The sequence below is a fragment of the Maylandia zebra genome, linkage group LG3 (assembly GCF_041146795.1).
Source record: "Maylandia zebra isolate NMK-2024a linkage group LG3, Mzebra_GT3a, whole genome shotgun sequence".
Taxonomy (NCBI): Eukaryota; Metazoa; Chordata; class Actinopteri; order Cichliformes; family Cichlidae; genus Maylandia; species Maylandia zebra.
This window is the reverse complement of record NC_135169.1, coordinates 32,149,222-32,163,570: the sequence shown is the minus strand read 5'-3', so window position 1 is coordinate 32,163,570 and position 14,349 is coordinate 32,149,222. Positions and strand designations below refer to the sequence as shown.

The 14,349-nt window shown below is 43.6% G+C and overlaps 1 long non-coding RNA gene across 1 annotated transcript; it reads left to right on the top strand.

The window, feature by feature from the left end:
- The first annotated feature begins 1,235 nt into the window (after positions 1-1,235).
- LOC111501391 (uncharacterized) lies at positions 1,236-4,841 on the top strand. Its single transcript, XR_013096847.1, has 4 exons — positions 1,236-1,442; positions 1,601-1,706; positions 1,812-1,886; positions 2,199-4,841. It is a non-coding gene; the product is annotated as an uncharacterized LOC111501391 (long non-coding RNA).
- Positions 4,842-14,349: the final 9,508 nt, after the last annotated feature.

Here is a 14,349-nt window from a genome sequence, read left to right as displayed (position 1 = left end):
CACAACACAGTAGACGGATAAGACAAACACATAGGGACTTGTTATTATTTCCAGTGTAGCTGCTAATGTCTGCAAGTGCTGGAATTGAGCATGACTCACACTGATTTCATCACAAGAATAAGATTAGATCTAAAACCCATCTAGCCCAGGGACTAGCTGACTGTGACTGACTTCCCATATCATTCACACAACATCGTCTGGTGTTTTCTCGCTGAGGGCAGGAAACTGAAGGAGAAACAGCCTCACCCACCAGACTGACAAGAGGCTGAACTCGCTCCCCTCTTCACAAAAAAAAAGACTGAGTTGTAATAAGCACACACACCAGCACCAGTCCCTTTACTACATTGCTACTGCTACTATTTCATACATTTCAGAGGCGTCCAAATAGGCTACATGTCTTCATGCAAGGTATCTGTCAAAATACCTGAATATACCTGTCCAGTGGAAGCACGTTGAAGGAGTGGAGAAGAAAGTGTGAAACATTCTTAATGACGAAGTCTGCCTTGGTTTCTGCTGTAATTGGTGACCTTATTAATCTGAGAATTTCAGTATTTTTAAAAGTGATGGAGACGTTTTTTCTTGCATTCCCACACCCTTACAGATTTACTGCATTTACTAAATGCAATGATATACATGCACATCTGCAAACAATGAATAGAAAATGATCTTTTCAGCTGTGTTTAAAGGAACTTCCCATTTTCTTTCTTTTTATCATTTTATTTATTTATTTTATTTATTGGAAAGTGTTCAAACACTTTTATCATAAAGAGAAGTGTAAGTAAACTTTAAGCAGAGTGCATCAGAAACAGTAAAATATTAGGCAAATCATATCATAATTTGAGCTGTCTAAATTATTAATATTAGACTGATCATATAAAGACTTTATTGCATTTCACCTCTGTAAGTAGATCAGAGATACAAAATATCCTTTATCAGCAAAACTCACATGTGAGTGATTGGAGTGAGTCCAAAATGAGTGAACTGTGACATCAATTTCAACAGATACAAACGACACCTGAAGGCAGGCATGTCTCAACATCAACCAGTGGCACAGGAAATCTTTGCAAGTAAGTGAACGTATAAAGTTTAAATGCCAAAGGATTGCGACAGCAGGATTTCCACTGTGGGAGGACAGACATCGGAAAGTATTTTTTTCAGCCACTTCTTAGGAAGACATCCTTGGCCAGAGTCCACGTACCTGTGAGTGTATATAAGGAGGTTCAGAGATGATGAACCTCACAGCCCTGCACACTCAGGCAGCTCGAGAAGTGAAGGAGACGCACAGCAGCAGAGATCCTTCATATCTGAGAAGAACAAACCAGTTGAAGACTGAGCCTTCAGTAGATCCTCCACTCAATACTTGAAAAGCTTTAAGATGAAGACAAGTGTTGCCATCCAGTGCATCGTTCTCCTGGCCTGCATGGCCCTTTGCACTTCATTAAGTAAGTGTGTTTTATCAGATTATGGAAAAAATTGGTGTATTTGTGCATCTTGAGTGGAGCTGAATTATGAAAAAAAATCTATTTAAATGTATTTATGTTTAAGTAAAATATGAAACTGCAGCAGTTTAACATTAATTATCACTTTCTACCTTTTCCAGTTATTCCAAGGTGCCGGTGTTTGAAGACCAGTAAGTTTGTAAGAGGTCCCATCACTGAAGTTAAGGTGGATGAGCCTCGTCAATACTGCAACAGGAGAGAAGTCATGTAAGTGCCCACAGTGACAGGAGCACATTATTAATAAGAGCTCAGTCATTAATAAGGATTGTTTATAAAGTGTTTTTATATCAAAGCTTTCTTTACATGTTACAGAGTCACACTGAAGGATGGGAGTGAACGGTGTCTCGATCCTGAGTCTAAATTCACCATAATGCTGCTAGAAAAACTGTAAGTCACACAGATGTTTTTTCTTTCATTCACTGGTGTTCAACTTAATGTGAGTTAAATGTTATAGAGGAAGTCAGTGAAGTTAAAACAGGAACATCAACAGTCACTTTGGGAGCATCAGAGTGAGGCTCTGCACATCAGTGATTAAAAATACTGATGGTTTTACAGAAGCAGTTTTTTTCAAATCAAGATCCTTTTGTTATTCAGAAAGTAAATAAGACAAAAAAGTTGGTTGATTTTGTTGTTAAAGCTTTAAAAGTTGTGATTTTTTTTGCAACCCAGCCTCATCTCTCTGATATGTTGTTTTCACAGGAATCAGATGAAAAATACGACAGTCAGCCCTCAAACAACGACAGCATCGGCTGCAGTGCCAGAATCATCATGATGCACTTTGCATGTTTAGTGCTGTTACAACATGTGTGGATTAAGAAGAAGGAGCAGCACAGCTCTCGTTCTCATCACAAAATATAAATGCATTTAATTCCTCAGCCTGTCTTCAGGCTTAAGTTGTGATTACTAAGCATATGCACATTTATATATCTGCATCTATATATATTTATTTTTGTAAAGTATGTAACACAAACATTAATTTATTTGTGCTATTTTAACATTTTCACAGGTGAATTTAATGTACATTTGTACCATGTTTGTCTCTTTGATTCTGAAATGTACAACAGTGACTCCAAAACCGACTCAATAAATCTCTAAGTTGTTGAATAAGTTACATCTTTTCACTTTATTATAACGACTAATTAATGTTTTAATTGTAAGGAGCCAGAGGAAATATTAGACAAACAGGAACATACAAAGAGGGAAAGGTGCAACCAGCACAACAACAACATAAAATAAAATAAAATAAAAAAACGAAACAAATTGAATGAAACATTGCCTTTAAAATCTCAAAAGTAAGCAGCTGCTTCAGTTTAAACAGGACTTTTTTGAAATTACCAACACAAGAGTGCTGCGTCTTTGATAGAGTTTCTAGCAGGATAACAAAGTGTGTGTTATAACACAGTATGTGTTATCCTGCACACACCCAATTACACCACCAGCAGCCTGGTTTAGGGATCACACAATAATCTTTGTAAATACTCTTTACCAAAAAGGGAAATGTTTTCTTAATGACATTTTTAGTTACCAGGTATTACCAATTACGAGGTATTCCTAACAAAAAAGCAGAAAACTGTTTACATATTTAATGCAGGACATAGGATCTGATTATCTTATGATTATCATATCAAGAGTTGTTCATATTGCTCCAGGAGTATAGAAGTCACATGGTCTAATGTCCAGGGCTTTTATTGTGAAAGATAAGCAGAAGCAGAAGTGTTACCTGCACACTTTGCCCAAAGAAATGTTTGAAATTATAAATAATTTACAAAATTCTTCATATCATTTACAAATCCATCAGTATCTGTCCGACCTGCTGCACCCATACACACAGTGTCAGGTGCTACGGTCCTCAGCCATGGGTCTGCTTTCTGTCAGTCACACCAACCTCCAAAGCTTTTAGTGTTTCATCTCCACCCTCTGGAGTCATCTCAACTATTAGTAGTAATAATAGTAGTAGTAGTATTGTGGTGGGGCGTGGTCTGTGGCGCGGCTGCGGGGCCACCTGAGCGGCACCCGCAATCACGCCTCGCCAGCTTAAAACAGACTGAACTGGGTCCTGGCTGTTGTTGGTGGTGTATGGGCGGCTGGGAGCTGGAAAGCTGCAGATGTGAGTATTGCTGTGAACAGCAACCGCAACGAAGAAAAGTGTTAACAAGTGCTGAAAAGTGCAAACATGAGGTCGGGTCTGTTGTGCATTATTGTTGTTAGTAGTAGTATCAGTAGTACCAGCTTACAGCGTGGGCCAAATTGGTGAACAACCAAACGAGAAATTTAAATAAAAACTAAGAATATAAAATTACTCTTAAACAGACTGAACTTTAGACAGAAACAGCACTACAGCTGAATAACAGAAGTGGTTGATGGGGATTAGTTTAAAATAGGCTGGAGTGCTCTGAAGCAGCTGTCCAATTAAAGTGACCAGGATATGTTCTTCAATGCACATATTAAACAAATATGTAGGACCGCTTTCTTCCATTTGTGTAGCATCTCTAAAATTTGAAATATCCTGTCTCAGAGTGATGCTGAAAAACTAGTTCATGCATTTATTACTTCTAGGCTGCCCGACTATAATTCATTATTATCAGGATGTCCTTCTGTTAATCCAAAATGTTGCAGCAAGAGCACTGACAGGGGCTAGACAGAGGGAGCATATTTCTCCTATGTTGGCTTGGAGTCAGGAGGCAGACATTGTCTCTACTTTTAGGATTAAGCTTAAAACTTTCCTTTTTGATAAAGCATAGTTAGGGCTGTACAGGTCGCTCTAAATCCTCTCACTCATGCTGCAATAGGTCTTGGCTGCTGGGGAATTCCCATGATGCATTGAGTGTTTCTTTATCAGTCACCTTTCTCAGTCACTGTGTTATACACCTCTCTGCATATAATTATTAGTTATTATTAATCTCTGGCTCTCTTCCACGGCATATCTTTTGTCCCCTCTTCCTCCCCTCACACCAGCCGGTTGAGGCAGATTGCCGCTCCTCCATGAGCCACAGTGCTTGCTCATGTGGGGGTCATATGATTATCAGGGTTTTTCTCTGCTTTCTTTGTATTATTATAGGGTCTTTACCTTACAGTATAAAGGAAACTATTGTTGTGATTTGGCACCGTATAAATAAAATTGAATTAGACTGATTATTTTCAGTAGTGACAGAGACTTTTTTTTCTTGCATTCTCAATTCCTGTTGTGAGTTTTAGTTTCCCTCTTAATAGTGGTGAATTTTCAAAAACAGTTCAATGAGTCACAGGTATGCAGCTGTTAAAACTGTCCTGTCTTTTAGCCTCCTCAGAGCCTCCTTAGATATGATCTATACATTAAATATGCATGAAAGAAACAAATCTCCATCCATACAAACAACGGATTTTAAGCTACACTGAACCTCTCAGAGAATTTTTATCTCTTACAAAAATATCTATGGTTTTAGAGCAGCAGTTCAAAGCTGAGGGTAAAGACGTATGACTTGATCTGTTCACTACCACTGGAGCAAAGTCTCATCTCTGTGATATGTTGTGTGTAATTCATCTAACATTTAAAGGGTTTGTAAACAATGGATACAGCATGTTTATGTACCATGTTTATTTTTAATGCTGGAAAATCCCTCTGGAGGTAGTTTTTAAAATGTTATATATTTTCACTTTATTATAACTCACCAGTTTACCACCACTTTATACACAGTCAACAAAAAGAGAACAAAAACAAACAAAACAAAAAAAGAGGGTGAATCCAAAAATCCCAAAGTTTGCCATTAAACCTGGTTTCACTTCAAACTATAAGCATCAACTCAAAAAAAAATTTCCAAGTCATTTAACTGCTTTGCTTTTATCTCTGATGTAACGGTAACTCAATCACATATTAACAGCTACTCCAGTTTAAACAAGATATTCTTGCTATTACTGAGGCAGGAATGCAGAGAATTTTATTTTAACAGATTTTCTGTCTTCCTCAGTACTTCCTCTCTTGGATAATTAAAAGCTTATCCTATGAAAGAGACTGATTCATGAGCAGTGATGTGTTACAGCATCACCGAGAGTAGATCAACAAAGCAGATGTAAGCATGTGCAAAACCACAGTGTCATGCGGCGGCTGTGTGAAGGCAAGAGAGGACCCAAATGCACAGCTCTAGACACACAGGGATGAACTCAAAGGCAGGTCTTTATTAACAGGAACATAAGAAGTCATACAAAAACTATACTGGGAGCAACTAAAGCTGAGGCGCTGGGAAGACACGGTAAATGCACACAACCTAGAGGGACGACGCAACACAGAACAAAGGGACACTCTGACATAAATACACAGAAGGTAACGAGGGAAGTGGGAACACACGGGGAACACAGCTGAAGACAATTACTCATGACCGGGCAGGGAGGACACGAAACTGAAAATACTGACACCAAGATGTGGACCTTAAACACAACACAGTACATAGAGAAGAGCACAGAGAGAGAGGCAGAGAACAAGGATGAATACACGAGGGGATGAGGAGAACACAGAACACAAAGGACGGGAACACGGTACCAGAACAAACACCAAAATAACAGCATGGATAAAGGGGGGATCCAAATACCAAACCAAACAATCCAATGAACATAAGGAACGAAATACAAAACCACAGGAAAACTAAGAACACTGGGTCAAAATGACCCAGGACCATGACACACAGCTGCGCTTCAAAAAGAAAAGGTTTCTTTCCAGTGTTTTATAAAAATCATTGTCAGCCCACATTTGTACAAATTACAGATCAAGATCAGCTTTATGTAGGACAGCGGTCCCCAACCCCCGGACCTCGGACCGGTACCGGTCCGTGAGTCGTTTGTTACCGGGCCGCGAGAATTGAGGCTCAGGTGTGAAATGTATGGTTTTCAGGGTTTTTATCGGTTTTCAGCATTATTTTGTTATCGTTTTTATCGTTAACTCTGTTTTCCTGGGTCTTTTCACGTGTGTTATGAATAAATCTTCTTTTTTTCGGTACCGGTACTAGTTTTATTTTTGTTGTATTTATCCGCGACACCTTAAAGGCCGGTCCGTGAAAATATTGTCGGGCATAAACCGGTCCGTGGCGCAAAAAAGGTTGGAGACCGCTTATGTAGGACACTCACTGGCCATTTTATTAGGTACACCTCTCTAATACTGAGCTGCGCCCACTCTTGCTTTGGACTTCCTGTTTCCTTCATATCAGCTTGTAGCACTCTGGTCGTTTTCTGGCATCAGAACTCCCGCTCACTGGAAATGTATTATTTTTCTGACCATTCCCTGTTAACCATAGAGGTGGTTGCGCGGGAAAATCCCAGTAAATAAATGGTTTCTAAAATTCTCAGACCAGTCTGGGACCAACAACCATCCCACATTCAAAGTAACTTAAATCATATTTTCGTCTCTATTCTGATCCTTATTATGATGATAATTCTTTTCATTTCTGCAGTAACGTTTTCTTTCTCTTCTTTTCTCTTTCCATTAAAGTCAGTTTCTTGTTTTGCACCACACTCAGTTTTCTCTTGTCAACACAAATCTGTAAATAGGTTTATAAAGAAATCCTTCCCCACCTCTCTGGTGGGGAAGGAGCCTGAGTTAGTGCGTGAGGTTGAGAGGTACCGGCTAGATATAGTCGGGCTCACCTCCACACATGGCTTGGGCTCTGGAACCAGTCTCCTGGAGAGGGGCTGGACTCTGTCTCAGTCTGGAGTTGCCCCTGGTGAGAGGCGGCGGGCTGGGGTGGGTATTCTAATATCCCCTCGGCTTGCTGCCGGTACGTTGGGGTTTTTCCCGGTGGACGAGAGGGTTTGTTCCCTGCGCCTTAGGGTCGGGGAACGGGTCCTGACTGTCATCTGCGCTTATGCGCCAAGTGGCAGTTCAGAGTACCCAGCCTTCTTAGAGTCCCTGGGGGGGATGCTGGAGGGTGCTCCACCTGGAGACTCTGTTGTCCTGCTGGGAGACTTCAATGCTCACGTGGGTAACGACAGCGAGACCTGGAGGGGCGTGATTGGGAGGAACGGCCTCCCTGATCTGAACCCGAGCGGTGCTTTGTTATTGGACTTCTGTGCTAATCACAGTTTGGCCATAACGAACACCCTGTTCGAACATAAGAGTGTCCATAAGTGCACGTGGCACCAGGACGCTCTAGGCCGTAGGTCGATGATCGATTTTGTAATCGTATCAGCAGACCTGCGACCATATGTTCTGGACACTCGGGTAAAGAGAGGGGCTGAGCTGTCAACTGATCACCACCTGGTGGTGAGTTGGATCAGGTGGCGGGGGAGGACGCTGGACAGACCTGGTGCACCTAAACGCGTAGTGAGGGTGTGCTGGGAACGTCTAGCAGAGGCCCCAGTCCGCGAGATCTTCAACGCACACCTCCGGCAGAGCTTCAACAGCATTCCGAGGGAGACTGGGGACATTGAGTCCGAATGGACCATGTTCAGCGTCTCCATTGCCGAAGCTGCTGCATTGAGCTGCGGCCGCAAGGTGGTTGGTGCCTGCCGTGGTGGTAATCCCCGAACCAAATGGTGGACACCAGAGGTGAAGGGAGCCACCAGGCTGAAGAAGGAGTCCTATCGGGCTTGGTTAGCCTGTGGGACTCCGGAGGCAGCTGACAGGTATCGACAGGCCAAGCGGAATGCGGCTCGGGCAGTGACTGAAGCAAAAACTCGGGTGTGGGAGGAGTTCGGAGAGGCCATGGAAAAAGACTTTCGGACTGCCTCGAAGAGATTCTGGCAAACCGTCAGGCGTCTCAGGAGGGGAAAGCGGTGCTCTACCTGCACTGTGTATAGTGCTGGCGGAGCGCTGCTGACGTCGACTGAGAAAATTGTCAGGCGGTGGAAGGAATACTTCGAGGACCTCCTTAATCCTACTGACACGTCTTCCGAGGAGGAAGCAGAGTCTGGGGATGAGGGGAATGACCCGCCAATTTCCGGGGGCGAGGTCACTGAGGCAGTTAAACAACTCCTTGGTGGCAGAGCCCCTGGTGTTGATGAGGTCCGCCCCGAGTTCCTGAAGGCTCTGGACGTTGTAGGGCTGTCCTGGTTGACACGCCTCTGCAATGTTGCGTGGAGATCAGGGGCAGTACCTGTGGACTGGCAGACCGGGGTGGTGGTCCCCATCTTTAAGAAGGGGGACCGGAGGGTGTGTTCCAACTACAGGGGGATCACACTCCTCAGCCTCCCTGGGAAAGTCTATGCCAGGGTGCTGGAAAGGAGAGTTCGTCCGCTAGTCGAACCTCGGATACAGGAGGAACAATGCGGTTTTCGTCCTGGTCGCGGAACACTGGACCAGCTCTTTATCCTCTCCAGGATACTTGAGGGTGCATGGGAGTTTGCCCAACCAGTCTACATGTGTTTTGTGGACTTGGAGAAGGCATTCGACCGTGTCCCTCGGGGTGTCCTGTGGGAGGTGTTGCGGGAGTATGGGGTGTCTGGCCCATTGCTACGGGCCATTCGATCCCTATACAACCGTTGCAAGAGCTTGGTTCGCATTGCCGGCAATAAGGCGGACTCGTTCCCGGTGGGTCATGGGCTCTGCCAGGGCTGCCCTTTGTCTCCGGTTCTGTTCATAATTTTTATGGACAGGATTTCTAGGCGCAGCCAAGTGGCGGAGGGCTTTCGCTTCGGTGGCCTCAGAATCTCATCTCTGATTTTTGCAGATGATGTGGTTCTGTTGGCTTCATCGGGTGAGGGCCTCCAGCTCGCACTGGAACGGTTCGCAGCCGAGTGTGAAGCAGCGGGAATGAGGATCAGCACCTCCAAATCTGAGGCCATGGTTCTCAGCCGGAAAAGGGTGGAGTGCCCACTCCGGGTCGGGGATGAGTTCCTGCCCCAAGTGGAGGAGTTCAAGTATCTCGGGGTCTTGTTCGCGAGTGATGGGAGAAGGGAGCTGGAGATCGACAGATGGATTGGGGCTGCAGCTGCAGTAATGCGGACACTGCACTGGTCCGTCGTGGTGAAGAGGGAGCTGAGTGTAAAAGCGAAGCTCTCAATTTACCAGTCGATCTACGTCCCTACCCTCACCTATGGCCACGAGCTGTGGGTAGTGACCGAAAGAACGAGATCGCGGATACAAGCGGCGGAAATGAGCTTCCTCCGAAGGGTGGCTGGCCTCTCCCTTAGAGATAGGGTGAGAAGTTCGGCCATCCGGGAGGGGCTCAGAGTAGAGCAGCTGCTGCTCCACATCGAAAGGAGCCAGCTGAGGTGGTTCGGGCATCTGACAAGGATGCCCCCTGGGCGCCTCCTGGGTGAGGTGTTCCAGGCATGTCCCACCGGGAGGAGGCCCCGGGGCAGACCCAGGACACGCTGGAGAGATTATATCTCTCGGCTGGCCTGGGAACGCCTTGGTGTTCCCCCGGATGAGCTGGAGGAGGTGGCTGGGGAGAGGGAGGTCTGGGCCTCTTTGCTTAGGCTGCTGCCCCCGCGACCCGGCTCCGGATAAAGCGGATGAAGATGGATGGATGGAAGAAATCCTACTTTACTGTAACTGGACTGCAACTAAAAAGATGATAAACATGCAACATATAATTCATGCAACTAATGCAACCATTTCACAGACTTTATTTTTTTATACGCTTTTTATAGTCAGCTGCATATTTCAGCTTCATTAGTAGATTTTAGGCAATTCATTGACAAAAGAAAAACTAAAACCTGAGATGAGACTTTATTAATGTTAGAAGGTGCTATAACAATCGCACCTTCTAACATCAGGGACTTTTAATGTGAAAGGTAAAGACAAGAAGGTGTTTTATTTACACACTTTGCGCAAATAAAATATGATCACGTTTAAATTGTGTAATTTCATTTGCAGTGAAGCATTTCCAGGACAGGCTCCAGCCACCCCACCCCAACTGCGACCCCGACAACATTAAGTGGAAGACACAGAATGGATGGCATTTCTGAGTGAAGTGTATTCAATTTGCTTACACATCTATTCATTAGCAGCCAACCTGTTCTGATTAAACATGCAACTCCAGAGCCAACAAACTGACAGCGATTCATCTTCTGCAGAGCATGTGTGCAAAATTTCAGTTGGCAGCAAATGTTTCAAACAATCACAAGCTTGATTTATCTTGAGAGACGAGGATTAGCGGATAAGCGACGTCGAGCATTTCTGGTGCTCAGTTTGCTTGTTCGGAGGTGAATTTTTTTCCCTGTCCCTGCTGGATTTTGCAAGACTTGGACTGATGAGATCGTGTTACCTTAGGAGTGTTCATCCAGACTCTCCGGTTATTCGGCCCTCTGCCCCAGCAGCAAGTGGTATCTATTATCGTCACAGATCGAACCCGCAGTTTCTACATCCCCTAAAACGGGTCAGTTTCGGTAATGGTTTGACTTATTCCTCATTGAGCATGGCGCTTCTCAATGCCCGATCTATGACAAATGAAATGTTCTTGTTGAACGATCTTATTCTTTCCAAAAAGCTGGATTTTTTATTTTTAACTGAAACCTGGCAGCGTGATGGTGACTATTCTTCCCTTATCGAACTTTGCACGGGCGGGTACTCCTTCATCAGTCGGCCGCGGCATTTTGGTCGTGGAGGAGGTCTGGCTGTGGTGTGTCGAAACTGGTTTCACTGTCGCTCATTAATGGTTGAAAAATTTTCATCGTTTGAACTACAGCTGGTTAAAATTGGAATTAAAGATCCATGTTACTGTGCTGTAGTGTATCATCCACCTGGACCTAACAGTCCATTTTTAAGGGAGTTCAGTGACTTTTTGTCTTCCATCTTGAAGTTGTCCAGATTGTTAATAATTGGGGATTTTAATATACACATTGATGATGACCTCTGACCTCTTTGCCAGAAGTTTTCTTAGCATCATGGACTCGTTTTATTTCACACAGCATGTGTCTGGCCCCAGTCACACCTAGATAGATAGATAGATAGATAGATAGATAGATGGATAGATGGATAGATGGATAGATAGATAGATAGATAGATAGATAGATAGATAGATAGATAGATAGATAGATAGATAGATAGATAGATAATGGATTGCATTTATATAGCGCTTTTCGAGACCCTCAAAGCGCTTTTACAATTCCACTATTCATTCACTCTCACATTCACACACTGGTGGAGACAAGTTATCGACAGACAGACGGACAGACGGATATTTTGACCAATTTCCCTGCACTACTGCCTGCTTGGAGTCAACAGTACTACTCTGGAGTTCATGTGAGTAATGTGAGTAACACCGGCAACTGGCTCAAAACCAGCATTGTGACAGTATTGGCCTGTGTTATCTCATGAGCAGAGTGAGCCGTATCCCTGCTGGCAGACACCCAGCACATTCCTCTATATTTCCCTGGCAAACCATGCAGATAGAGTCTTTATACAGTCAGCGTTTGGCAGAGGTAAGTGAAAAATATTTAAACAAAATAATCATTTTTTTCTTAATTTGGCCCTAATACTCCTTCCTAGATAATAAACAAAAACTATTCAGTCAGAAAGAAAAAAATGTACATTGCTCTTGTCGGCAGAAAACGCTGACACTCTTTTACACTTTAGTTTAAAAATATTACTTCCTTTTAGTAGGAATGGATTGTTCTGAAGACGTGTGGTGAAAGTGTTTCATCATATGCAAAGTAAACAATGACTTACAAGAGCGCCTGGAAAAGTTACCACAGAAATCAAAAATGAATACAAAATATGGTGTCACGGTGGTTAGCACTGTTGCCTCACAGCAAGAAGATCCTGAGTTCAGTTCTACCATCAGGCCGGGGTCTTTCTGTGTGGAGTTTGGATGCTTGCGTGGGTTCATTTCAGGTTCCTCCAAAAGTCCAAAGACATGCAGTTAGTGGGGCTAGGTTAATTGGAAACTCTAAATTGCCCATACGGTTGTCTATGTCGTGTGGATTTTTTTTGGTGGTGTTTTTTTTACACTTCTCCCATTCCTGGTGAACATTCGATGGATTCACAGCATCATCCAAGAAATGTACAGCTAGGATTTTGGAGCACTGCACAGGAGCGTGATTGTGAATACTGTCAAAAACAGTGGTGCCAGTGGTGGCTCCATAAGTTAAGCATACATGCTGGAAAATGATTCTTATAAACACCAGCACAAACTCCCTGACAAACCCCACTCTTTGAAACAATAAAAACAAAAGCAAATAAGAGTAAAACACTGGTGATGATGGTGAACTGACAAAGTCTCTTGTAGACTGGAAAGAACAAAGTCAGCTTTCCTGATTAACTAATGTTTAATAAGGTGAGATAAATCAAGACGGCTGATCAGTTAGTTTCACTAACTTATCTACACAAGGCAAGAGATTTAATTTTGTTTTCACACATAACTAAATCTGTCTTTTAGCTAAAAATGATCATGATTCATCTTATAAGTGCTCATGGATCTAAATCAGTGGTCCCCAACCCCCGGGCCTCGGACCGGTACCAGTCCGTGAGTCGTTTGGTACCGGGCCGCGAGAGTTGAGGCTCTGGTGTGAAATGTATGGTTTTTAGGGTTTTTATCGGTTTTCAGCGTTATTTTGTTATCGTTTTTATCATTAACTCTGTTTTCCTGGGTCTTTTCACGTGTGGTATGAATAAATCTTCTTTTTTTCGGTAGTTTTATTTTGTTGTATTTATCCGCGACACCATAAAGGCCGGTCCGTGAAAATATTGTCAGGCATAAACCGGTCCGTGGCGCAAAAAAGGTTGGAGACTGCTGATCTATATTAACTCATATTGTATTCTGTGTACTATACTCTGTCATGGTTCGGCTGTGTGGCAGGCAGGATGTAGGACCCAAATGCAGGACTCCAAGATGGGAATTTTAACTGAAAGAGGGGCACAGAGGAAAAACACACAGCAGAGCGACCACATGAAGGTTAACAAAGCGACAACAAGCAGGGGAAGAGTGAGGATTAAAATACATAGACATAATGAGAAAAAAAAAGCTAATCTAGACATAATGCGCACAGGACAGGGGCTATCAAAATAAAACTGGAAGCATGACATTCTTCAGCGCGCAGACTAGACACTAAGACTTGGAAATACAGCCCAGACCGTGACATACTCACCTGCATTTCACTTTCTCCTTATCATCTAATGGAAAATCACTTACATCTGCCAAATACTGACTGTATAAAGACTCTGCCTGCATTGTTAGCTGGATGACTGCAGAGGAATGTGCTGGGTGTCTGCCAGCAAGGAAATGATTCACTCTGCTTGCGAAAAATCACAGAGGTCAATGCTGTCAGTATAGCTGGTTTTGAGCCAGTTGCCGGTTACTCGTCATTACTCACATTAATTCCAGAGTAGTAGTGTTGGCTCCAAGCCAGCAGTAGTGTTAGGAAATTGGTCAAAATATCCAGACCTTTTATTTCAATCCCACAATCCCCCTCCAACAGGTAATTCAGGTCCCACATATGAACCCATCAGAACCTCAGCACTGACAGGAATGAGTCTAGACGCAGGTGGTGGTGAAGGTGGAGGCTTGGATGGAGCTCTGAGTGACCAGCATGAAGTGAGAGATGGGAAGTAGGTGGGCTGAGTGAATGAGAGTCAGAAAGGCAGAATAACACAAGAGAGCTGAGATATAAAGTACGCTGAACGGGGGCTGACTGGCTCGAAGAAGTTGGTCAAGAAGATGATTGTACTAGAGCTGTGATGTCAGCAGTGTGGTAAAGTGGAAGTGTAGTAGAGGACAGACTAGCAGCCGAACACCTACGAAAGCAGGCAGATCACTGATTACAGATCTCCCTTAGTGAACTTGCACATGATTGATTACAACTTGCAGCCTGAGAGACTGAACTTTAGATACAAGATAAGTGACTAAGGAGGACAGGTTTATGTGCATTACTTTAAAACTGGTTGCCGTGGCCGGAGATGCTCTGAAGCCGCTGTCTAATAAAGATGCCTCCAGGGAGAGAAAAC